General features: G+C 39.4%; 1 long non-coding RNA gene across 1 annotated transcript in view; it reads right to left on the bottom strand.

The window, feature by feature from the left end:
* LOC139073412 (uncharacterized) overlaps positions 1–24,989 on the bottom strand; it is a 37,681-nt gene that overhangs the window by 1,476 nt on the left and 11,216 nt on the right. Inside the window, exons 2-3 of the long non-coding RNA XR_011522115.1 lie at positions 19,468–19,614; positions 7,131–7,432 (exon numbers count right to left, since the gene is read on the bottom strand). This is a non-coding gene — a long non-coding RNA (uncharacterized lncRNA). The remainder of the gene's footprint in view (positions 1–7,130; positions 7,433–19,467; positions 19,615–24,989) is intronic.

Here is a 24,989-nt window from a genome sequence, read left to right as displayed (position 1 = left end):
ATAAATGTAGAAACAAAGGGTTGCAATGCAGAGTGGAAATAGAGACTATATTTGTCTGGTAACAGGAACGAAGGATGCAGGAAGCAGAATTTGAGCTGGATCTTAAAGGGTGGGTAGGATTTCACCAAACTCACCTTCAGAGTCACTTTTCCATAAAGCAGTTCCTGGTGCTTCCCCGAGACACAACTGACCTCTCCCACCACACACCACACACAGACCATACACACACTGCACACACCACATACACACACTCACACATCACATACATATACACACACATCCTCACACACCCCCACACACACACACACCCACACACACACCACATACACATACACATACACACACACTTCCTTTATGCCCTACTCTTCCCTAAACATGTCATCCCCCATAGGACCCACAGCTTATTTGTTTGCAGGTATATCTCATCCACTATACTGTCAGCACCTTAGGGAACTCCAGAGCCTGCCATGGATCTAGGACTATTCCAGCTCTGGGGGATTGGAATTGGCCACCCCAAGATCCGCCTCTTTGGCATTAGGATTATTTTGGGATGCTTACTTTTTTGAAAAACTGCAGACATGAGAGTAACTCTGAAAAGTAGAAGTTACCCTTTGTTAAGAGACGTTTACATTTGTAAAGGAAATCTCCACATGTAAAGGTATCTCCCTCTCTGTACCAGGAAGAAGGGGAGATGACCTTATCTCTAGAAACCCTTATCAATGCAGAAGGCAAGGACTTAAATCTGCATAATAACCTTGTTTACTGTACTTTTTTGGTAACCTCCCATAACTGACCCCCTGACCCCCAACATCCTCCTTTGCCTTTAGCTGAGGATGGTATTTAAGATGAGAAACTCTGCCATTTTGGCAAGTTGCTCAGTTTGCCTGAGTCTCTCCCATGTATACATGTTATAAAGCTTTGTTTGATTTTTCTCCTGTTATTCTGTCTCATGTGAATTTAATTTGTTGTCTGGCCAGAAGGACCTAGAGTGGGTACAGGAAATGTCTTCCTCCCCTACACATCCTAGAATGAACGTTTATAAGCATTTGTTTAGTTAATTAATTAGGTCATTAATTAGTTAATAGAGAGATTAAAAAGAAAGAACAGTAAGGATTCTAGTTTCATATTTCCTATTACAGGTTGGGATCCCCAGGAAGCAGATTCTGATTGCACATTAAAATCACCTGGAGAGCTTTTCTAAAAAACATTTAATTATGAAAAGTTTCAAACTTTTACAGAAGTAGACTGAACAGTCTAATGAACTCCCACGTACTCATCACCCAGTTTCAACAATTATGAGGCATGGCTAACCTTGTTTCATCTAAACCTTCACACAATCCCACACTCTTCTCTATATTTTGTTAGTATTTGGAAGCAAATTGGGGAGCTTTTTAAAAATACTGATGCCTAGACATTCGGATTTCAATTTCTGCACAACAGGTAAGAGGACAGTCTTACCTGTTGTGCGGAGTTTGCATTTTATTCTGAAGTTCATCATGATCATTGTCATCCAGGACTGAGCTGTGCTATTATTAATTTCACAGATGCGAAAGCTGAATACTGAGTAATTATGTGACTTAACTAAGAATGCACATTAAATTAACACTGAAAGTCAAACAATTAAGCCAAGATGCCCCATTTCCATGAAATCTCTGTGACTTTTTGTGATTTTCACAATGATTTCTAATAAAGGAATTATTTCACCTATAGTAAATAAAAGAGTGTAAGTCAAATGTGTAGAAGGGCATAAGCACTAATGGCTAAAAAAGTAGAGGCTCAAGAAAGACCCAGTTACCGAAAGGAAAATGGCAACTACCATAAAGACAGTCCCCCCGTCTGAAAAAAACGGAATGTCATTTCTCTGCAGTTCTTGTTTTATGCCTTTCACTTAACCAATTCTATTTAACGGTAGCATTTTGTTTGCTTTCCCCATTCAGAGTTCCTGGACACATTTTTTTTTATATTCTTCATGACTTTTTATTCATTTCATATTTTAATATGGGCTATCATATACTGATTCAATACTTGTTTGAAAAATGCAACGACAAGAAATTCATGAATTAGAGTCAATTATAGATTGATCATCTTAAAAGTTCAATCTCTTAAAATTTTAGTCATAATGATGCGGGGTCAGTGAGCCGAGGAGTCAAAAGAAAGATTTCTTAGACTCTCAAGATCTGGCAGTAGTGCTCTTTTATTTAGAGAATAGTATAGAATAGCATGGGGACAGGACCCATGGGCAGTCAGAGCTTCTGCTGCCCCAAGTTGAGGGTTAGAGCTAAATTTAAGGCATAGGTATGTGAGTTATCTCTTTACGAGACAAACAAAAAAAGTTAAAATGGTACCAGTGCCGGTAGGGTCCGGCCATTGGGCGGTCCCACAACTTTTAGATAAGAATCAAACCGGATTGAGTAAATGGCAGAAGTCACCGCTCAAATATTATCTTCAGCTAAAGACAAAGGAGGATTTTGGGGTGGGGGGTCAGTTACATGAGGTTGCCAGACAGTAAACAACTTAAGTTCTTGCCTTCCCCATTAAGAGTTTCCAGAGATAAGGCCATGGCCCCTTCCTCCTGGGGCAGAGAGGGAGGCATGGAGATTTCCTTCACAAATGCAACTGTCTCTGATCAAAGGGCAAGCAAATTCCACTCCTCGGAGCCTGGTTCTCATCTGCAGTTTTAAAATTAACCACCCTAAAAATCCTCATCATAAACCATTTTAAAATTAAGCAGCCTAAAAATCCTCATCAATAATAGATTTCAAACTTATAAGGGGATACAATGAATCACTTTGCATACCACTATTACTGAGCAAGGGCTCGCCACCTGATGCACACAGAAGCTGACACCGTGGCACACCAGCTTTTGAGAAAAGAAAAGGCTTTATTGTGAGGTCAACCGGCAAGGAGACAGGAGGCCAAGCTCTCAAATCTGTCTTGCCCATCCAAGGTGTGGGGTAAAGTTTAAGGGGTTAGGGAGAGCCAGCTGGTCTGAAAGGGCTGACAGGATGAGTTTTGATTGGCAGGTCAAAATTTTTTCTTCTGTGAATGCTCCTGGCTGGCTTTGCTGCTCCCAAAAAACCAGCTTTAACATTCAGTTGTTAAGATGAGGGTCAGTTATGGGATATTACTAGGAAAAGTATAATAAACAAGGGTAAAGTTGTCATGCAGATTTAAGTCATTGCCTTCTCCATTGATAAGAGTTTCTAGAGATTTGGAGTCATCCCTCTCTTCCTGGCACAGAGGGATACACCCTTACAAATGGAGATTTCTTTTATAAATGGAAATTTCCCTTACAAAAAGGGTAATTTCTCCTAGGTTTTCAGAGCTTTTCCTGTGTCTGCTGCTTCTTAACAATCATCAGCTCAAAATAATCCTTATGTCAGAGGCAAATTTGGGGGTGCAAAATCTGTTCCTGGTCCTGTGGTTACATCACTAAGTATTGTTAAATCAAGATACTTTTTAAGATACTGTTAATTTCAAAACAGCCAAAATAGAGAATGTTTCCTTCACATTTGTTACTATATTCAACCTCACTTCGAAAAATTACTGCAAAAAAAAAAAAAAACCCCTCCAAAAGTGCATTAGCAGTTTTGCTTTTAGAATATAAATCAACAAATATTTATTGAGCATGTATTATATGCAAATTTAAATTGTTTTCCAGTTTCATTGAAATATTTTTGAAAGTCATTAAAATTTCTTATGAGTTTTGCATGACTAATTAAGCATTTTAGCAATATTATGGCTTTGCCATCTTGTCAGATTCAAGGATAAAAGAATGCGGTTTTCATATTGTTATTTCATTCATGCTTTCAGACAGCAAGAAGGAAAAAAGCAGAGCAACATGAGGAGCAAAACAAAAAGATGGATTGCTTACACCCTGCAGCTGTGTCTCAGCATGTCATTAGTGTACGTACGAAGCATTTTGGTGCAAATGCTTCCCTTTTGAAATGCTCCCAATGATACTATTGTCTGCTTCACACAGGGGTGCTTTTAGATCCAAGAAAACGATTTAGGGGAGAAGGGGAAGGTGGAAGGTGCAGAGCGGCAGATTCACTAACTTTATCTCCTTTATTCAAAGCTAAAGCAGATGAGAATATCAGCTAAAAGTCACAGTCCTTTAGAATCTACTGTTAATGGGGGAAAATAATGGCTTGAAATACGAATTGTCGGTCCTTATGTCACCATCAACTGGAGAGCAGAATTCTATATGAAGGAGTCTGTCTTGGATCTTGTTTTATAAGCTTTGTCAGTGAAGTATTTCTTCATTGCATTAGAAGAAATGAGGTTGTATGTGTGCAGAGATGGATTCACTGGGAAGCTAATGAAGCTCAAACTAGAGCACCTCTCACTTCCACTAGCCCTTTCCAAGGTCCTGAGGGATGCCTCAGCAATGTATTCAATTGGTCCTCTGTTTTGCAACATTTGCACAGTTAAGCTATTTTATCTACAATTGCTCAAGACCACTATCTCTTTCCACCCTGACATCCCCTCCATCACTCCCCTCTTGGCAGTGGGGTGGTCACTGGAATTCTGAAGATGCAACTAATGGGAAATTGAGACAGAGTTACATTTGGTTATGAATAAGTGGGATACATTTATGTGGTTCACAGTCACTTCGAGTTGTAGTTACATTCTTACTAGCTGTCCTAGAATGGGAAGAGCTCCCAGGAATACTGCCCCCTAGTGTTTTGACTCATCACGATGGAAACACAAAGATTCAAGGTAGGGACTGTAATCCCATTTTGAGTGTGACCTATGACTCTCAGTCCCAGAAAGCTGTAGAAAGAGGAGGAAAAACAAAGTTTGAAATGTACAGAACCAGAAACTAGCCTGTGGAAGCTTTTTTAAAGTGTCAGTAATAAAAATTGAATTTCAGTCATCTATTATTCTAGAGGAAAGACTGAAATATTTTTCTGTTTTCTCTACAAAAATGATGTTACAAAATCATTGTCTTACAAAGAGATGATCAAAGAAAATGTAGGAAATTATGTTTAGAATTTGTCAGATAGTTATGAAGATATATTCCTTTTCTTGATTTTGTTATGACTGTGCTGTTTATCAGCTTTAAAAATTTTGTATTTTGCGATAGTTTCTTTACCAAAAAAGCATACTAAAGAAATTCTAGAATTCTTTTAAAAGAATTTTAAATTGTTTTAAAAATTCAGCTTTGCATTTATTTTTGAACTTGTAATTTTGCATTCATCTTCTTAAAGAGAGATTGCCAATTATATATGCTTGGGCCCACAGACCTGGATCCACCTCTCTATGAGCAGCCCTGACAGAACTGTGTCCATGTTCCATCATGGCCTTCAGTATAGACTCAGACCACTTGTCGGAGACTGGCCCAACCTGTACTCCCGTGATTTTGCATGATGTGTGGTGGGCAACAAGATCTGAATTTCTTCAGCATCTTTTGTCAACTGATGGATCGTAGGGCCCCCAGCCTGAGTGAGATGTCCCCAGTGAATGTTCTCCCAGAAACAGGTCCCTTGTGTTTACACTCTGGCTCCATTCCAAGCAAGATTATTGCCTCCCCTTAACTCCTTATCCCATACAGGAGATGGGAATTCAACTTCTACAAGAACTTTCTGAAGGTTCCAGGATCTTAGGATGGATAAAACAGAGAGCTGAATACAAAGGAGAAGAGAAGAGCTGCTCTTGCGGCTCATAAACTCAGATCCAGCCCATGCCCAAGGTTCCTGACTGGCCTCTTCCTTACCTATCTTTCTAGCTCTGAGCTTTAGGAGATTCCTTCTAATTTCAGTGATAGAAGTGCATCCCTTCATTCACCTTGCACTTTCTGAGAACCTGCCATAATCACAAAAACAATTCTTTATTGAGTTGTATACTATATGCCATGAACTGTGCTTAAGAGTGTTACATGCTTTAATGAATTTAATTCTCCCAGGCATGTTATGCTGTTGATATTATTATTATTTTCTCTATTTATAAATGGGTTCTGAGAGTTAGAAATTTGCCCAAAGTCTACGCAGACAGTACCTAGGAATTAAATGCAGTCCAGACCTAGATTCTACATTCTTAACCACAGAACTACGTGCCCATCACTGTGCTAGGAGTGGATGGAGAGGGGAGCAAAGGAGCCTGAACGAGTCACCATCTTGTCCTCCTCTGTGACAGACACAAGTTAAAATAATGGTTACCATGGTCCTGCAGCCGCTCTGGGGGATTTGCGGTGTCTCAAATGGTCTAATTTGCTCCCATCCTAAAACCTGCATCCTCTGTTCATTCTACCTGGAACGTTCCCCTCAACCCCCAATGCCAATCATCTTTTGGTTGGACCTTTTTTTACTGTTTAGACTTCTGTTCAAATTTAACTTTATCAGCAGGCCATGCCAGATCACCCAATAATTTAGATTCCTAGTTAAATTATTCACAGAAGCACTTAACACTATATGGCATTTTTCTTGCTTTTATTGTTTGTTTTCTCTATATAGTTTATTCTTAAATTTGTGTGTGTGTATACGTGTGTGTGTGCAGGGAAGACAGGAAGATGGCAAGAAAGAGGATAAAAATGAAAGACTGCAAGAAGAGAAGAAGGGAGCAAGGAAGGGTAAGAGGAACAGAGAGGTGACAGCAGGTAACCAAGAAGGGAAAGAAAGGAAGAGGGACATCATGGATAATCCTAACAGCACATTTGTTGAATGCCCTTGGCCTTGCCATTTGTACGAGTTTCCTGTGGCTGCTGTAACAAATTACCCTACACTCGGTGACCTAAAACAACAAATGTGTCCTCTCAGTTCTGGAGTGCAGAAGTCCAAATCAAGTGTCACCATGGCCACCCTTGCTCCGGAGGCTCCAGTGAGGACTCCAGTCCTTGCCTCTTACTGCTTCTAGTAGCTTCTCCATCTTCACATGGCCTTCTCTGTATCTGTCTTTGCCTCTCTCTCTTATAAGGACACTTATGAGGGCATTTAGGGCCCTACCACATAATCCGAGATAATCTCCTTATTTCAAAATCCTTAATTTAATTACATCTTAAGATTTAATTGCAGATTCAAAGACCCTTTCTCCAAATAAGACATCATTTACAAGTTCTACGCATTATGACTTGATATCCTTGGGTGGCCGTTATTCAACCTACGACACCATCCATGATGTTTTTTTCTTACCTGTTTTGAAAATCAGCATCCATTAGTTGAGGTGTCAGTAAGACTTGTAATGGCTGAAAAGGAAAATGAATCTTAGATATGTGAGGCATGGACATGTCAGTGTTGTTGAGGAACACCGTGGACCTGTGAAGTGGAGGAGTGTCCCATCCCTATGAGGTCACTGACTCCTTCAGGACCCAGACTTGTCTCTGTCCTCTGTCCTCCATTTGGTGGCCCTAGAAACATTTTGCCAAATATGAGGTTCAAGGTCTTCTCAAGAAGTAACTGTCCCTCATTGCGATGATGCCACGTTTTTATAACACCTGTCAAGAAAATGAGGATTCCAGGTCATGCATTGTTCCGTTTTAGTGATAATTGTAGGATTTCGTTATCAGCATCAAATACAAAACAAACAGATGTGCATACATGTTCTTTATTTGTATGTTTGTGATAGAGCATTTGTTTATAAAGCTCTTATTCAGTGTTTACTGAATGAGGAGTACAATTTACAGAACTTTTTAGCAACCAAAATGACATACTGTATATTTATAATAGGAAGAAATCACATTGACAGATGGATAACATAATATTCTAGTTATGTTTAAGTCTATCCTAGAAAAATGTTAGGAATTGCATGTGTTTATACAAAGTTATTACGGTTTAAAGTCATATAAGCACTTCAAAAGTGTCCCGTAAGTGTCTGTGGACAGTCGCTATTGATTATTTACTTTGTGTAGTTCATGGAGAGAATGCTTAAAACTCAGCCAGTTTCCTGTGGCACAGGATTTTATGAAATCATCTCCACCAAGAGATAAAGATGCTAAGGATAATTTTGACATTAGCTTAAGAGAGCATAATTTAGATGTAAATAATTTAAACGCAATTATACTATTAACAGTCTTTCAATGCTTTACGGTTAAACATAGCTTATTTAAAAGCAATAAATAAATACTCATGCAACATTTCCCAAAGTGTGTTTCTTGAAAGACTACTCTTATAGTTGTTAAAAAGTAGAGTATGGAAACAGAGTACTGTAATCAACTACGAACAGTAAACACTAATTAAACAACTTTCTTAGTGAGGGCTTCCTCTGAGACATTAATATAAAAAATATATTTGGAGTCTCCAAGAATATGGTAGAAGAGAATGTGGCATTTCCCAAAATAATGTCAGAATGAACACCTCCCTGAATTAGGATTCCACAGAACCCACTGCAAAATGCTGCCCAAGGGAAGAGCATCTTCACCAATCAACTAATTGAGATTCACCCCCTGAGGCTGCGGATGGTTCATCTCCAAGTTTCCTGCCCTGTGCTCTGCTAGCAAGCAGGAAGGGAGGAAATGACCCTCTGAGATGCAGACAGCGACTCTCACGTCCGGGATGATAAATTGAGACTTTATACGAGTTTATTCAGCTCATTAATGGAGGTCCATTCCACACACATCAGTCTGGCTTTGAAACTCTTAATTATCTTACATTCTACTGCTTTTTGATACGGTAAAAGTGGTACCATTATTACCCACTGCTCTAAAAGACTTCTGGTAGTTTTTAGGCGGAATTTAAAGTGAGTTCTTCAACCTGGAGACTGAAGAATGGAGTTTGGCCACACTAATGGCCTTTGATTGCTTTAATAGAGAAAGGTTTTCTCAAGTATTTAAAGATCTTTTCACCTTTTATTAACAATTAGAAATAGATATATTTTTAAATCAATCTCATTTTCCTTCCTTGCCCTTCTCTAAGTTACATTAGTGTTGGCCCTACATTTCAACCACTTGCGGTGACCACCCCAAATGCTACTGACCACATGGCAGAGAGGAGGGGGAGAGGGTGTTTGAAAGACAGAAACTTATTTGCAGCAAGAATAGTAAGGAAAATAAAGCTACAATGTTATACACACAATCATAACTTCTAAGGAGCTGTGAAAACCCAAATGGTAATAATTAACATTAACTAATTTCATAGGCTGCAAACTGAAGTGTTTAAGAAATGTAGCTGTCTGTAATTTTCCATAATTGGACTTAATTCTCTTCGTGGCCTCCATTTCTGGTAGATGGTGGAAAACCTACCCTGGTCACTTTGGCATCAGCCAGGTTCAGTAATTTCATAACAACGTGGTGTTTTCCGCTGTCCCTTCTTTTATAATAAACAGGCAGGACTTTATCTAAAAGCATTCAAAATCAACTTTTAAAAAAGCTCCATGCTGGCCAAATCTGAGACATCTCAGGTTGCCCTCAGCCTCCCAGGGGACAGTTTGCCACCCTAGTCATCATTTTTCAGGTTTTGAAACCAAGACTAACAGCTTCCCCCACAGTCACACACATAGACACACGAAACTTGGAAATCCAACAGAGGTCTATCTGACTCCAGATCTCTGGCTCTTTTCTGCTGGAAACTCTTGTCAACTAGATCTCTTCTATCCCTCTACCTCCCACTAAAATGTACTTGTCTGTGCCTCGTTCTTTCCCTAGATTTTCATTATTGTCATAGACATAATTGATAACATTCTTTGTTTCAAGTAAAATATTTGAATCCACAAGAAACAAGCTTATTTTGAGCCCCTCCATGTACCAAGTTCTATAAAAATTACTGTAAGACATGGTTCTTGGCTTTAAATAAAACAGCATACATGAAAAGTCTTTGCAAATTATAAAACAGCAAAAATTACTTTTTGTCTTCACTGAGTCTTCGCCATATTTTTCAAGGAATGAGTAGTCTACTCCAATATGTGTCAGAAATAAATTATGTGCAGCCAGTTTCTTCCAGCCAGGCCTCTCACCCCTCAGTTGGGGAAAGGCAAGCTCACCCTTTCTCACCACCCCATCCCTTACTCCCTGCTGACTCCTCCTATTCTGGGGTTTTTCCACTCTCTTGCATTAGTCTTGCTGGATTCTTTGATCTAATGAGAACATCCTTTCGTCCTTTTTTGGAGAGTGGGGGAAGGAGGTAGCATTTTCACTCCCTTTACTTCCCTACCTTAAATGAACTCTCATCCCCACTATCCATCAATCTTTTTACTCCTCTCGGTCATTTATCTTATCTGTTGCCTTTAATAACTTTTTAGATCATTGCCACCCTCTTTAAGCCCCTTGTTCAATTCTGCCCCAACTTACTCTCAGCACATGACAATGGAAGCCATTAGGCATGAACTGTTTCAACTTCCTGCCCTCTTTACCTACAAGCTTGTCTCCATTCATCTCCATTCTACCTCCTTTTCCCTACTCTCAGAGGATGAAATATCTTTTCTCAAGATCAACCCCTCTGTTGGGGTTTTTTTCAAGATTAACCCCTCTATTAGGGATTGAATGGTGTCCTCCAAAAACATATGTGGATGTCCTAACCTCTGGTACCTGTGAGTGTGACTTTATTTGGAAATAGAGTGTTTGCAGATGGAATCAAGTTATGATGGGGTCATTAAAGTGGATCCTAATCCAATATGACTGATGTCTTTATAGGAATAAGGCAATCCAGACACAAATACAGACACACACACAGACACCGAGAGAGAAAAGAATGCCATGTGAAGACACAAACACACAGCCAAGGGTACTAAGGATTGACGGCCACCACCAGAAGCTAGGAAAAGGCAAGGAACGATTCTACCCAGAGTCTAGGGAGCAAGGCCCTCCTGACACCTTCATCTTGGACTTCTCGCCTCCAGAACTGTGAGAGAATACATTTCTGTTGTTTTAAGACATCTAGTCTGTGGTACTTTGTTACAGCAGCCCTAGGAAAGGCTGATACATCCTCCCTCCTTCTTCTGATCACATCACATCATGGTCCTTATTCAGTCAGCCCCTCTTCTCTCTATCTAAGGGCTCCTTCTCTGCAGCCTATAAACATGTCAAGTATTGCCCATCATCAAAATATCCTCCTCTAACCCAGTGTCCTACTTGAGTTACCACCAATACTCACTTTCTTCTTCTGATCTGGACCTCTCAGAAGAGTAGCACAAACTAGCTTACTTCATCACATCTCTCATTCATTGCACCATTCCTGGTAATTGGGCTTCTTCCCCCACTGGTCTCCAGGAACTACTTGAGTTAAGGTCATAAATAACCTCCTACTTATAAAATCCAATGGATATTTTTCAGTTATTTTGTATTGAATTAGCACACTATTTTGACACTATTGATTGCTCTCTCTTTTTTGAAACTGTCTACTTTCTTGGCTTTCATTACATTTGACTTTCCTGGTCCATGTCTATTGCTTATATTTAGTTCCTTCCCCGTTTCCTCTTTGGGCTTCCCTCTTCCTACTCTTTAGACAGGGCATCTCCTAGGATTCCAGCCCTGTCCACTGCTCTTATTCTGCATAGGAATTTTGACAGGGTGATCTCATCTACTCTCATGATTCTAGATAGCACCAAACCTTTATCTGTAGTGAAGATTCTTCTCTTGAACTTCTTCTGGATATATATCTAACTGCTCACCAGAGTCACACTCATACCACAAACTCATCCATTCCCAAACTAAATGATCAACCTTGCCTACAAATCTTCCTATATTCTCAATGTCTTAGTGCCTCTATCATTCATCTATTCATCCCAGCTAGAATTTGGAGACTCAGCTTATCTTTGGTTCTCTCATCATCTCTCCTAATTGGTCCTTCTGCCTTCTATGCTTTCTCCTTCAAGTCCATCATCTATATAGCAGCCGGATTAATATATCTAGAAGAAATATGACATCATCTCTCAACATAAACTAAAAGTTCTTTTCTCTCTCACCTCTCCAACCGCATTTTCCATTTTTGTCTTTGGAATGTGGAAATGATCGTAGTTGTACCGTGAGATGGCTAATGCCTTGTGACTTTTTCATGTGGTTCCATCTCCTCAGGACATTATCACCTGACGTGTAACCTTATTCACTTTTAATCCTCCTTTATGTTTAAGCACAGACTCTCTTCTGGGAAGAATTCTCAGAGGCTTCACACTACCTTGGGTACCCCCTTCTGTTTCTATATCCCCCGTATGGACTTCTGTTATTTCTTCACTGTGTTATGTTATAATTACTTGTTTACCAACTTGATTCCCTCACTAGATGGGGAGCTCCACAGAACAGGAACTGCATTCATTTCACCTTTGCATTCCATTACCTGGCACATTGATGGAGAATGAATAGATAAGTAACTGGGATGTTGGGCATCTATTATTCTGTACCAGGTGATGAGTAAGCTCTCCTGGGGGAAGAAAGGCTTTTTGGCACCTTTCAAATAATCCTACACAACCTGATTTTTGATCCTTCCTACTAAGAACAGATAATGCAAAATCCAATTACATGTTAGGTTATCTCAATGGCAGAGTGTGGAAATGAACACACCATGATAAATCTCTGCTTTGTGATAAACATCTTTTTTCCCTAGGGAACATGGAAAACAAAACGTCTCTCCCTCTTTTGAGCTGTAATATGCTGCTCCTTTTGGAAATTCTCACTTTTAACAGAGCAGCTTCATTCCCAGAGCCATCAGTTTCACAAGGTCACCCACAACCCAGTGGACAGAGTCAAAGGATATTTCACAGAAGAGCAGGCTTTCTCATGACAGTAGGTTTGGGGTTTTGGGGGATTATACATACACCAGAATTTGTATTCAACACACACATACACACACAGTTTTAATATTCAGAAGGCGTAAGAATAAAATAAAAAAATATTTATGCATTAGGTATTCTGAATAAGTATCCTTAAATATTCTGTACTGTAACATTCTTGAGGAGGAAAAACAGTGCTGAGATGAATTGCCTTGTCCTAGTATATATCTTATTTTTGATGATCTTCTTAGCAAAGAATATTATTAGCCTACACAAAGAGTCTGAAAGGGTGCGCCAGAACTCTTTTTTTGGCCAGCATGGTATGCTGATTTGTTCAACTTTTAAAAGCTGTGAAATATAATATAAAAATCATAAAAATGCTTAATATTTGAATATATAGTATTATCAATAATTATAAATTGAATATTTGTGAAACCATCTTCCAAGTCAAGAAATAGAACATGTGCACCTGGTGTGAGCTAAATTGCACCCTCCCAAAATTCTTGTGTTGAAGTCCTAACCCCTAGGACCTCAGAATGTGGCTGTGTTTGGAGATAGGGCTTTTAAAGAGTTGATGAAGGTTAAACGAGGTCATTAGGGTGGGCCCTAATCCAATATGATGGGTGTCCTTATAAGAAGAGAAAATTTGGTTGCACAGAGGGAGAAACAAGACATGCGCATGCACAGAGGAAAGCCCGTGTTGAGGACACAGCAAGAAGACAGCCAGCTGCAGCCGACGAGAGAGACCGCCTAAGACAGCCAACTTGTCGACACCTTACTCTTGGACTTTCAGCCTCCAAAATAGAAAATAAATTTCTGTTGTTTAAACGACCCTGTGTGTGGTGTTTCGTTATGGCAGCCCAAGAAAACTATTACAGCACCCTCAGAAGGACACTTGTGTCCCTTCCTGATGACAATGTCTTCCTTCTCCCATCTGAGACATGGTCACTCGCTTGACTTACAGTTATTGGCAAACGTTATCATTTTTCACTGAATTTGTGCTTGTATCCCAAAAATTATACCTGTGCTTACATTCAAAAAAATTACAGCTTAGTTTTGCAGTTTTGTAATGAATTTGAATTTGAATGCCTTGAGGCAAAGCATCCACTCTCTAATTCACAATATCCAGTATTTTCTAGTGTCTGCCCCTGATTCGTCCTTGAGCATGTGTGTTTGCCACTCCTTGGCCTCATGCCCAGCCTCCTGGAACATACCTCTTTTAATGGCCAATTATCAACTCAAGAATGACTGAGCCAATGCTTCTAACAGTCACACTCCTTTACTCCCCCCTGTTACAAGTGCTAAATGTCAAGTTTTTCATTTTAAATTACAGTTGAAACTGTTTTGAGAATTTCATGACACCTATTGAGATAAATAGTGTCACCCAGAACTGTCACAAACCAAGATAGAAAATTGTTAGTTTAGCCAAGGTGAGCTTCATTGAAAGAAGCCGCAATACCAAAATCCTTTTCTTGCCTGTATCACACAGGGTCCCAACAGAATACAGAAGAACGGTCAAGTTAAACTAATTAAGGAAGAGTTTATTTACAAAGGAACTCATTACAAAAGTAGGAGAACCACAAGGAATCATGCAGGAACCAGGTCTCGTGGCAGAGAGAGAGATACTAGAAGCAAGAAAGAGAGAATTGTCTAGAAGAGAGCTCCTTGAGAGTGACCTTTTGTTGAGGGTCCCAGCTAGCCTGAGGTAACTGCTCAGGGAGGGAGCCAGAGAAATGAATCTCTATCCTCACTCTTCTCCCTCTGATCTCTTGCTGGCTCCCCATTGATCCAACCAGCCAGAAGCCAGAGCGTTTGGGGATCTGTCAATGTCGGGGATATAGGTCTCAGGGCAGAGAGAACAGGAGGAGGGGAAATCTCGGGGGAAATGGGAGATTTCTGGCACTTGGCCTTTGGAATGGCAATGTGAGAGAATGTGGATGTTGATTTTTCCAGGCAATTCCATGTTTGAAATGTGACAATTCTCCAGGGAGGCCAGTGTGTGAGAAACGTGCAGCTTTTCCAATATCCTTCCTGGAAGTTCTCGACACCAGGATGACCAGATAGTAACCACCAAGAAAGCAGACAGGTACCTTGGATATTTAGATATGGCGTGCTTCCTAGACATCTTTGTGCCAATTAGACTGTACGGCATTTGAATTTACTAATTTTAACGCTTCAGACATTTCACTGCCAAATGGGAAGAACAATTAGGAGAAAAAAAGAGAGCTACCATCTGGAAGGACTAGTATGCTTTTTAAGACAGTAGGTGTGACCTGTACTCACATTTGGAACCAAAGTCAGCTAACATATAAATCTCTCCTGAAATATTACATATATATGTATTGGATCAAAGCGGGAATTTTTTTTCCAGATTATTTTCCCAAGAGAATGGCATAATAGTATCACACTACATGCAGTACAAAAGTCACCTTTATTTCTAGGTGATTTTTATTATAACAGAATATAATCAAATTATAAATATATTTTATATAACTTTATAATATATAATTTATAATATATTATATAATTTATAGTATATTATATATTATATCACTGTAATCCTATTTGTAAATTTGGAATTGGGCATGAGGAAGGCTCATCCTGAAATCCAGCCGAAAGATTTTGGTTATTGAAATAACAGAGTAATTGCTCAAGGTTAATCTACAAGCATAGATACCAAGGCAAGTGAATAATTAATCTCTTTATCTGTGCTCAAAGACAGCTGACATTTGTAATTCAATAGAAGAAAAAGAAAAAACAATGCATGAAAGAATAAGATACGCCACTCAGAGTTAGGTTTGTTAAATAATAAGCCAAATCCTTAGAAGAGTTGGGATTAAAAATCAGGTCCCAAATTTACCTCCATCTCTAAATTGGAACCCTTGTAAATTGTTGATGGAAAGTAAAATGGTGCAGCCACTGTGATAAACAGTGTGATATTTCCTCAAAAAGTTAAACATAGAATTACCTCATGACCCCACAATTCTGCTCCTAGGAATATATCCAAAAGAATTGGAAACAGGGACTCAAACAGATTCTTGTATGCCAACGTTCACAGCAACATTTTTCACAATAGCCAAAAAGTAGAAACAATCCAAGTGTCTATCACTAAATGAATGGATAAACAAAATGAAGTATATGCATGCAATCGAACGTTACTCAGCAATAAAAAAGAATGAAGCAGGTACGTGCTACGACATGGATGAATCTTGAAAACATGATACTAAGTGAAATAAGCCAGATACAAAAGGAGAAATATTGTCCTTATATGAAGTATCTAAAATAGGCAAAGTCATAGAAACAGCAGGTAGATTAGAAGTCTCCAAGGGTTAAGCGGAAAGAGGAAACGGGGAGTTATTGCTTAATGGGTACAGAATGTCTGTTTGGGATGCTAAAAGGGTTTTGGAAATATGTGGTCATGATGGTTGCACAACATTGTAAGTGTAACTCATGCCACTAAATTGTACACTTAAAATGATTAAAATGGAAAATTTTATATTCTATATATCTCACCAGAATTTTTTTTAAAAATTTCATTTATCCCCTTCTTCCTCGCAGCATTTCATTTTAACTGAGGATGTCAAATGAGCCTCAGAAATACTGCACAAGGCTGCAAGATGAACTTGAATAAAACCACCCAGTGACTGAGACTGACAATAAAACTTCTGAAATGTTCGTTTCTGGTTTGAGTTGAAAGCACTAGAATGACCTCCCCTGAGCCTTAGTTATCAGGGGATGTTAACAAATCATAGAACACTCAACAGAGTTGAAGAGCAGATCGGAACTCAGTCTTCCTACATCAAAGGCTTCCAGTCTTTTCTTACTAAGACCTTAAAATAAACTGTGCTTCCTAAAGGCCTAAGCAGAACTATAGCTTCTGAATTACCGGAGCCTAAATGCGAAATGAGGACAGAGGTCAAATTTGCTCATCAGAGGTCATGGAGATGCCACCACCACCGTGTGACTGGAGGAAGCACCACGTCCTTCTCCCTTCCTGGTCAGGCCCTGGACTTGTCATTTCAGTTTCCCACGCTGCAGTATAATTGTCCAGAAACATAGCTTTCATTTTGTTAATAAGCAGAATTTTTGTCAAAGGTTTTTAAATAGTAACTACTGACATTTCTAATTTAAAAAGTAACACGTTTTTATTATAATGAGTTTAGGGGAAAAAAAGACAAAGCTCAAGGAAGGAGAAATAAATCACCCACAATTTTACCCTCCAGATGTAATTATGGTTAGTATTGTGACATGTTTGCGTAATGTGAGACTTTGATGATTAATTTTAGTTAAAAATAATAGTGCCTAACTTTTCTGCATTATGAAAGAAACAGTTCTTTACTGAAAAATATTTGGAAAAGTGTAATAAACATAGGACAATACTGTCACATGAAGACAGTCCCTACTATGATTTTGATGTGTTGTAACCCCGTCGGTCAAAAGCCACTAGCAGGGTAAGCTGTAGTCTGAAAAATCACGTTTATTGACTTTTTTGAAATAAGGCAGACCACAAACCAGAGGAACCCTGGGGTGTCGCATCAAAGAAAGAAAGAAATGAGGTTATTATAGGATTTAAGTGCAGCAGTGCTTTGATAGGCTCAGAGCAAAGCAAGGCTGTGGATGAAAGAGTCAGCATGCTCTAAGGCTGCAATCATGACCTCAAAAATGCAACTGGAAAATTCCTCCACTCAGTAGTGTAACTCCTTTGAGGAATGAAGATCTGGACTGCAAAGTGGACCCAGAGTCCTTTCTCTCTAGAAATCACAAAGTTAGGATGGATGTGAAATGATGCATCCAGAAATCCCTTATCTGAAGCTCTGATCATGGGTTGGAAATCAAGGCTGCTTCTCTGTTTCGAAGGACCAAAATCGTCCAGCGAGAAGAGTGGGTGCTCCATTCTTAGGATTTCAAAGAGCAATGTTTCTGATGGTCTAGGTGTTAGAAAACAAGATTTTTCGGTGAGTGAGAGAGTAGGAGCCTCTCAATGAAGGGGACCGTGACAACACTTTATAGCTGCAGCAGGGCCTTGGGAGAAACGTTTCCCATCAACTTAGCAGCCGCCTTGATCTTGATCTGTGTCTGTTATACCAGCCTGACCAATGGCAGAGTTTTTACCTTTGCAGTTTGGGCTAACTTTTATTTTTTCAGATGTTTTCTTTCATTGTTAATTCTATGCCTAAGTTTTTATTGCTTTTGATCTAAAATGTTGCAATTTTGTGTATCCACAGGTGAATCTGGTTTGTGTGCTGAATATTATTTTATTATGATTTTTATTTAACCACCTAGTCTTAAATATATATCATTTTAGTGACTAAATTGTAGACCATCTTAGAAGTGTACTAAAGATCACTTAACAAATCCAAATTGGCTATTACCAATTTTTAATTATCATACGTTCCTAATTTTTACTGTAATAAGTTATATTATGATAAACATCTGCATGCATATGGCTTTATGCAGACTAATGACTGAGCCTAAAGTTATGAGTATTTTTGAGGCTCTAGATATTTATTTGCCAAATTGCTATCCCAAATGTTGTTATCTATTTATACTGGTTCAAGTAATCTATGAAAATGATAATTTTGAGGCACTCACCTGAGCACAGGGAATTATCTTTTAATTTTTTAAAAATCTTTTAGCTTTTTGTTAATTCTAAGACTGTAAAGTGTTAGCTCTTTATTATTTTAATGTGCATTTTTTGTATTATTAGCAAGGTTAATGTTTTCCCACATTATTTACTAATTCTAGTTCATTCTTATGTCTTCTCTGAAATTTTTCCTCAATTATGTATTGAGAAGCTTAGAGTGTTTCTCATCAGACCATCTAGCTTTTTATGTTGTAAAAATATTATGTATTAAAGTACTATTTCTTTGTCAAGTTAGCAGCAATATTTTCTTTCTAGGATGTAGTTTAGAACAAGTCTTTGTGAAGTTATTCTTTTGACCTTTTGAAATTCTCCTCAATTACCTCAAAACCTGAAGTTGGCAACCAGAAATCTAAATCATCAGGTTTCAGACATCTCCTATTGATGGAAACTTGTTTATCATGATCGATTGTGACTCTGACACCAATAATGTCTTACACATTATAAAATACCAGGTTTGGATAATGTGTTACAAATTAGAAAACACCAGCTTTGGATAATAATTTCTTCTAAATATGAGTTCTAACAAATTCAAAGTTATCTCATGATATTGTCACACACATTCCAGTATTCATTCTTAAGAGCAATGAGCATAGTTACAGCTAGCATGCCAGGGATGCAACCAATAAAATCCAAGCCATCAACACCGATGGATGCAGCAACTGTGAAATACCGTAGTGTTTTTCCGTGTGAGATTCATGCTTGTAAGTATCTCAGACAAATAAGGGAAAACTGCTGAGTTAAATCGTGATGTAGCCTAAGACTGGATCAATGAGTAACTCAAGAAAGGAAGGCTTAACACAGAAACCATTGCTACAATTTTAAATATCCATTTGGATCCTTTGTCATCTCATATCCACTTTCTTTCAGATCTGGGATCAGTTTTTTCCCATACTGCCCTTTGGGCCCTGGTCAGTTTGGATAGTGACCTCAGGGATTTCTGTGAGGTGTAGAAGTCTATGTCATTGTAGTTGCCCCAGTGACTTCAGATTGCCCTCTCCCAAACTCCTCCATCCCTGAGTTCCTATCACTGCAACCGAAAGGAGAAAGTTCAGGAACTTGACATGTCTCAAAACATCTTCTCTTCCTCTTTTAATGCCCTTTCCTTGATTCATTAATGAGATAACAGACAGCCTCGGTTGAAAATTCACTTCGGGAAGAAACCACATGGCCTGATAAGGGTGATGACTGACCTGTTGGAAGGGCTGGGGGATTTCTTGGACTTGGCCTCAGTGTTTCTCTGATTGAATGTCACATTTCAGTGCTGCCGTGTTCACACGCTGTTGATACTCTGTTCGTAGAATGGATGACAACCTTGCAAACCACGGATCACTGAAAGCCTGATAAGAAAACAAATACGAGGTTTGTTTAGCTGGGGCAGGCAGGGCGGGTTGTGGTGCTGCTCAGTCGACGTCCAGGGATGTGAGGGATGCCAAGGCCAATCTTGGCCCATCCCTCCCAACTTCAACGTTTTTATACAGATGGGATCAGTTTAACATGAGCATCCAAAGTGGTCTTGACAGAGAAGGAGGAAGGGAAAGATGTCACAAAGAAACAAAATAAGCAGTTTTAAGTCTATAAAAGATGCCCTGGGGAAGGTGTGTCCTAAACGTCTTCTTTACATCATGGGATACCTACCATGGCTCCCATCTCTGCCGGAGCCTTTCTCCTTGTGTCTCCTTCCTGACAATCGGACAGTAGGAAGCCTTAGAAATCAAACTTAAATTGCTTTCACAGATTAATTATGTAAATGCTGGGTTCACTTGCATTGTTTCTCTTTAATAAATCTGTTTGAAGTCACAGTAATGATGACTACAAGTATTAGTCAAGAATAATGATAATCTTTATTTTAAGAAAATTAAAAATACAGTCAAGTACAGAATTATTAACATTTGATCGCATTTGCTTTTCTTTCTTATTAAAAGAATAAAACATCACAAATAGTTGAAATCTCCTTTACCCTCATTTCTAGTCTCATTTCCCTCCTTCCCCCTGGAGGCAACCATTACCATTACCACTTCATTTTTATGTATATTAGCAGCCTAATATATATATATCTAAACACAGTGTTTTGTGTGAAAGAATATTTCTAATTTATATAAATAGTAATGGATACATATAACTGGACAATAACATTAGGCTTTTAAAATTTATCCATGTCAAAATGAAATATATTATAAGTATAATATATATAATCTTATTCATTCCTTTTAACTGCTATGTAGTATTCAGTTGCATGAATATTTAATTATCTATTCCTCTTTGATATATATTTTGGGTTTCAAATTTTTATTGTTATGAGAAGTACTCAAATAAATATCCTTGTGCATGTTTCCTTGTGCTCATATGCAAAAGAACTTTCTAGAGTACACACGAAGTGGGATGATTCAGTGGTCAGGTGAATACATTTTCAAATTTACTCAATATAAACAAATTTATCTCCATAGGAATTATATCAATGCAACTCCTATTTCTCGATATTTTGACCAATATTCAATATTGTCATACCTCAAAATCTTTGCCAATCTGAGGCATACCTTGTTGTTTTAATGTGCATTTCCTTACTTATAAGTGCACATGTTTATTCACCATTCAGGCTTTTGTTTTGTTTTTTCTGAAAACCGTCTGTTCACTTCCAGCGATCTTCCCAGGAAGAGCAGATTTACAGCTTGCACTTAGCCGGAAACTAAGGCTCAGAGAGGCCACGTGAGCTGCCCCAAGCTCGTGGAGCTAGTGAGAATCCCAAGCAGGATCCCAACTTTGGTATCCCAATCCACACCATGTCTCTTTTCCCAACACTTAGGCTTCACAAGACACTGATCAATCCATTTTAGCCCTTTTCATCTCACTGTACTTGACCTCCTGATCTGGGGAGGCACTCATGAAGAAGGTGAGGTGGAGAACTCTTACCGGGTCCAGTTGGCAGTTCAGGCAGGAAGCCCTGGCCACACAGTGACCTGGGGGTGCCCAGAATCCCTCAGGATCTTGAAAGCTTTTCTCTTTCTGGTCAAACCTTCAAATCCCTTTGAAGTATGCACTGTTATAACCATGGTTTTATGCATGAGGGGTTAAATAACTTGCCTAATGTGACAGGATCAGGAAGAGAGAGCAAGAAAAGCATTTCAAGTTCTTGTGAGCTAGAGGAAGATGGATCAGACTGCTTCAGGAAAAGCTTTGTGGAGAAGATGAAAGCGAGTACGGAAAGACAGTTTCCTCCTTCCTCCCACTTTCCCCCAGCTTCAGCCTTTGTAGAATCACCAGGCAACGTGGCTACAAAGACCTTTCAGGGAACCTTTCTGAATCTGTTGTCTCTCTTCAGTGAAGAAGCTGAGGTCAGTATCTAATCTACAGGAGTCAAGTAATTACAAGAAAACATTGGCAGAAACCGTAGCCAAGACGGACACATGGGGGTCTCAGAAGAATAAATGTACATTCAAAGCATGAAGCTTAACCTTGCAGTCTTTTTAGCTGAACTTTCTATAACAAAGACTCTCAGTTAACAAGGAGCACAGTCACACACTTCAAATCTAAAAAAAGCAGAGATAGTGGTCAAAAGAGCCTTTGAATGTGTGTTTTTACAGATCTAGAATAATCTTCTGCATGAAGTCATGTATCCTGCTGTCTTGGTCTTTTAGTTTCCCAGCAATAAGAATCTACATCATTCATTTGATAGGTATCTTCCAATCCTGACACCTCCCTTACTGGGAGGCTGATTTCTCCCCCATCTCCACCTCATCAGCTACCACAGCCCCAGGGAAGGGAGCAGGTTGAGTATGACCACTGGAAGGTGGAGCATATGATGTAGGAGAATGTTAAGAAAGATGAAGGGAAGAAAGCCCATCCCTTCTGATTCTGGTGGCTTGTAAGAAGAGGAAGAAAGAAAAAGAGAAACAAATCCATGGTTAGACATGATGTTGTGCCTCATCTCTGGCCAAGGTCCCAGAAGGAGGAGGCAGAGAGGGGCTGTGAAGGGAAGGGGCCATTGCCCACTTCCCATTTGGAAATGTAGCCTCCACCATCAAGATAGACAAACAGTGTGCTTCAATTTGGCTCTTCCAAGCCATCCTCAGTTTCTATATGGCGTGGATGGGATCTCAGAATCTCCCGAATACCCCAAAGGTGTTCAAAAATGAGTCAGCATTTGGCTAGACATTTGCTGGAGGAGATTACCATCTTTAGGACAAAGAGACCCTGAAGCTGGGAAATGTACTGCTAGAATAGAAGACACAGCCAAATTTCAGGGGCACACAGCAAGAGTAAAGCTGAGGAAGTGATGGGTCAGTAAGCAGGGCTTACCAGGCTAGCTAAACCATGAAGGAACAGACCTCCAGCTATGCTGGTGCCATGTTTCAGCAATGGATGCCAGAAGGACACTGAATTGATGTAAGCCCTCTAAATTCCCAGACACCATTTTGGAAAAGAGCAGTGAGGGGGAGCTAATCTAAAATACAAAATACTCAGTCATCCATGGGAAATGAGTTACCTGCAGAGGCTCTAAGTCATTGGATTACACTGCATTTACTGGATATACCTAAAACACAATGTTCCCACTACCCAGGGGAGCTTGTAAGGAAGATCAGATTTTTTTCAAGATGAAAAGTATCTACATTTTCTTTGCTTACCCAGTTGTAATGTGAGTAATTTTTTCAATGCAATGGCACCAGCTTAAGTGGAAAGGGAAAGAATTGAAGTGGTGCCACTGAGGGCCTGGATACAGCACTTGAAGCCATCAGGAATCCAGGCATCTACTAGCCTCTCTCTCCCTCTGTCCCTCCCCCACCCCCAACTCTATGTGCACACAGCTACATGTGTGGGGCCAGCCGAGACGAGTATCTTTCAATGTCAATCCTAATCCTAAATTCACTGGGTAGTGGGTCAGGGTCACAGAAAACAAATATGGCTACTGGAAGGCATCCATGGTGGCAGGGGCTTGGTTATCACAGAATAATATTACCGTGGTCGTCTGCTAGTCCTTATCTTTTCTTTTTAACTTAACATTAATATTTTTGCATATTATTAACTATTTCATGAAAACATTTTATATGTCTGCCTAATAGTCCATTCTCCTCTTGCTGGTTATTTTATTTTTATCCCAAAGCTTTTTAGTATTCTATAAATAATGCTATGTTGAACATGCTTATTCTTAAGTTTTTGTGCCCATATTTGATTATTTCCTTAGCACAGTTTTGTAGAAATGGAAATGTTGATTGCTAAGGATCTGGAATTTCTAGTTGTGTCTAATAGTGAAAATTTTTATACTCATCGTGTTTATAAAGTATCACATAAATAATTCTAGTAATCCTTGAAACAAAAACATCCAAAAAGGTCATTCTCTCACATACAGTAAAATTACTACATTAGTTAGGGTTTATAATTTAGTGCAAATTGATGTAGTTTTCTGTTTTAAATGTAATATTTTAGATTTGTAGCTGTCTTTTGGTCGCATAGAGTTCTTTCAAGCATTACAAGTGTCAAAAGTTGGGGGGGCTGGCCCCTGGCCTAGTGGTTGATTTCACATGCTCCACTTTGGCTGTTCAGGGTTTCGCTGGTTGGGATCCTGGGCGTGGACATGGCCCCGCTCATTAGACCATGTTGAGGTGGCGTCCCGCATACCACAACTAGAAGGACCCACAACTAAAATATACTACTATGTACTGGGGGGATTTGGAGAGAAAAAGCAGAAAAAAAAAGTTGGTACTTTTTAAACTCTTATAGAAAATTCTTTTCATTTCTAGACTTCACTATAAATATCTGCAAATACAATGCCACACTAGTCAGGTCTGTGAAGATGCTCAGCTTTGCTCCAGCATCCCCTGGAGTAAGGCATCACCTTGCTTGATCATGAAGGAGTTTACAGCATCTAAGAGAATAAAAGATACACACACTTGAAAACGTAAATACTTCAAGATATTTCACAAGGCGTATGTCACAAGGTGTATGTCACAAGGCATATATGAGCCCAAAGTGAGCACTAAGCGAGTTCAGGAGAGAGGGAGCACTGCCCCACCGATGGAGGATGTTTGAATGTACCACTTCCCTAACACCTTCTCTCCCGACTAGACAGGCATCCTGCCTTGTTCATCTGCTTATGCTACATCTAGAGTGGGAATTCAATGTGTGTTTGTTGAGTTGTTTGGTGGACCAATAGCTACATTGATGAGGGGATGGTATTGATTGGTGAGCACTGGGTAGTGCCCCATAAGGAGCCGGGAAACAACTGATAACTCACAGTCAGAGGTAGAGAGGAAACCTGGAGGAGAACAGGATGAGGATGCCAAATCTTCCAAACTGTTCCTCTGATCTCCTTGGAAGGAGCCAACTATGCTACTAATAGGACTGATAGACGCTAATTTTCTCTGTAGCTCCTGTAGATCCACCATCTTGCTAAGACTTACATTTTGTGTTTGTTCATTTATAGGAGTGGTGAAGTGGCCAGACTCCGGATTCAGTGGTGTAATTTTTCAAACTCTAACGCTCTAAACTTCATCTGTAAAATGGAGATAATAATAACACCAACCTCACAGTGATCTGAGGACGAGTGAGAGAAGTACGCAAGGTGCTCAGCCTCGTGCCAAGCCCATAGAAAGCCACCTGTAAAGCGCCAGCCTCCATCGTGTCGAGAATGAACGTGGTTTTTGCTCTGCCACTTTTCACACATTCAAAGTTTGTAAAATACTTTCAGCTTTTTTTCAGGTCAAAATCCCATGCTCACTCA

The sequence above is a fragment of the Equus przewalskii genome, chromosome 9, assembly GCF_037783145.1.
Source record: "Equus przewalskii isolate Varuska chromosome 9, EquPr2, whole genome shotgun sequence".
In the NCBI taxonomy this organism is placed as follows: Eukaryota; Metazoa; Chordata; class Mammalia; order Perissodactyla; family Equidae; genus Equus; species Equus przewalskii.
Note: the sequence above shows the minus strand (reverse complement) of the source record. Positions and strands in the feature narration are given on the sequence as shown.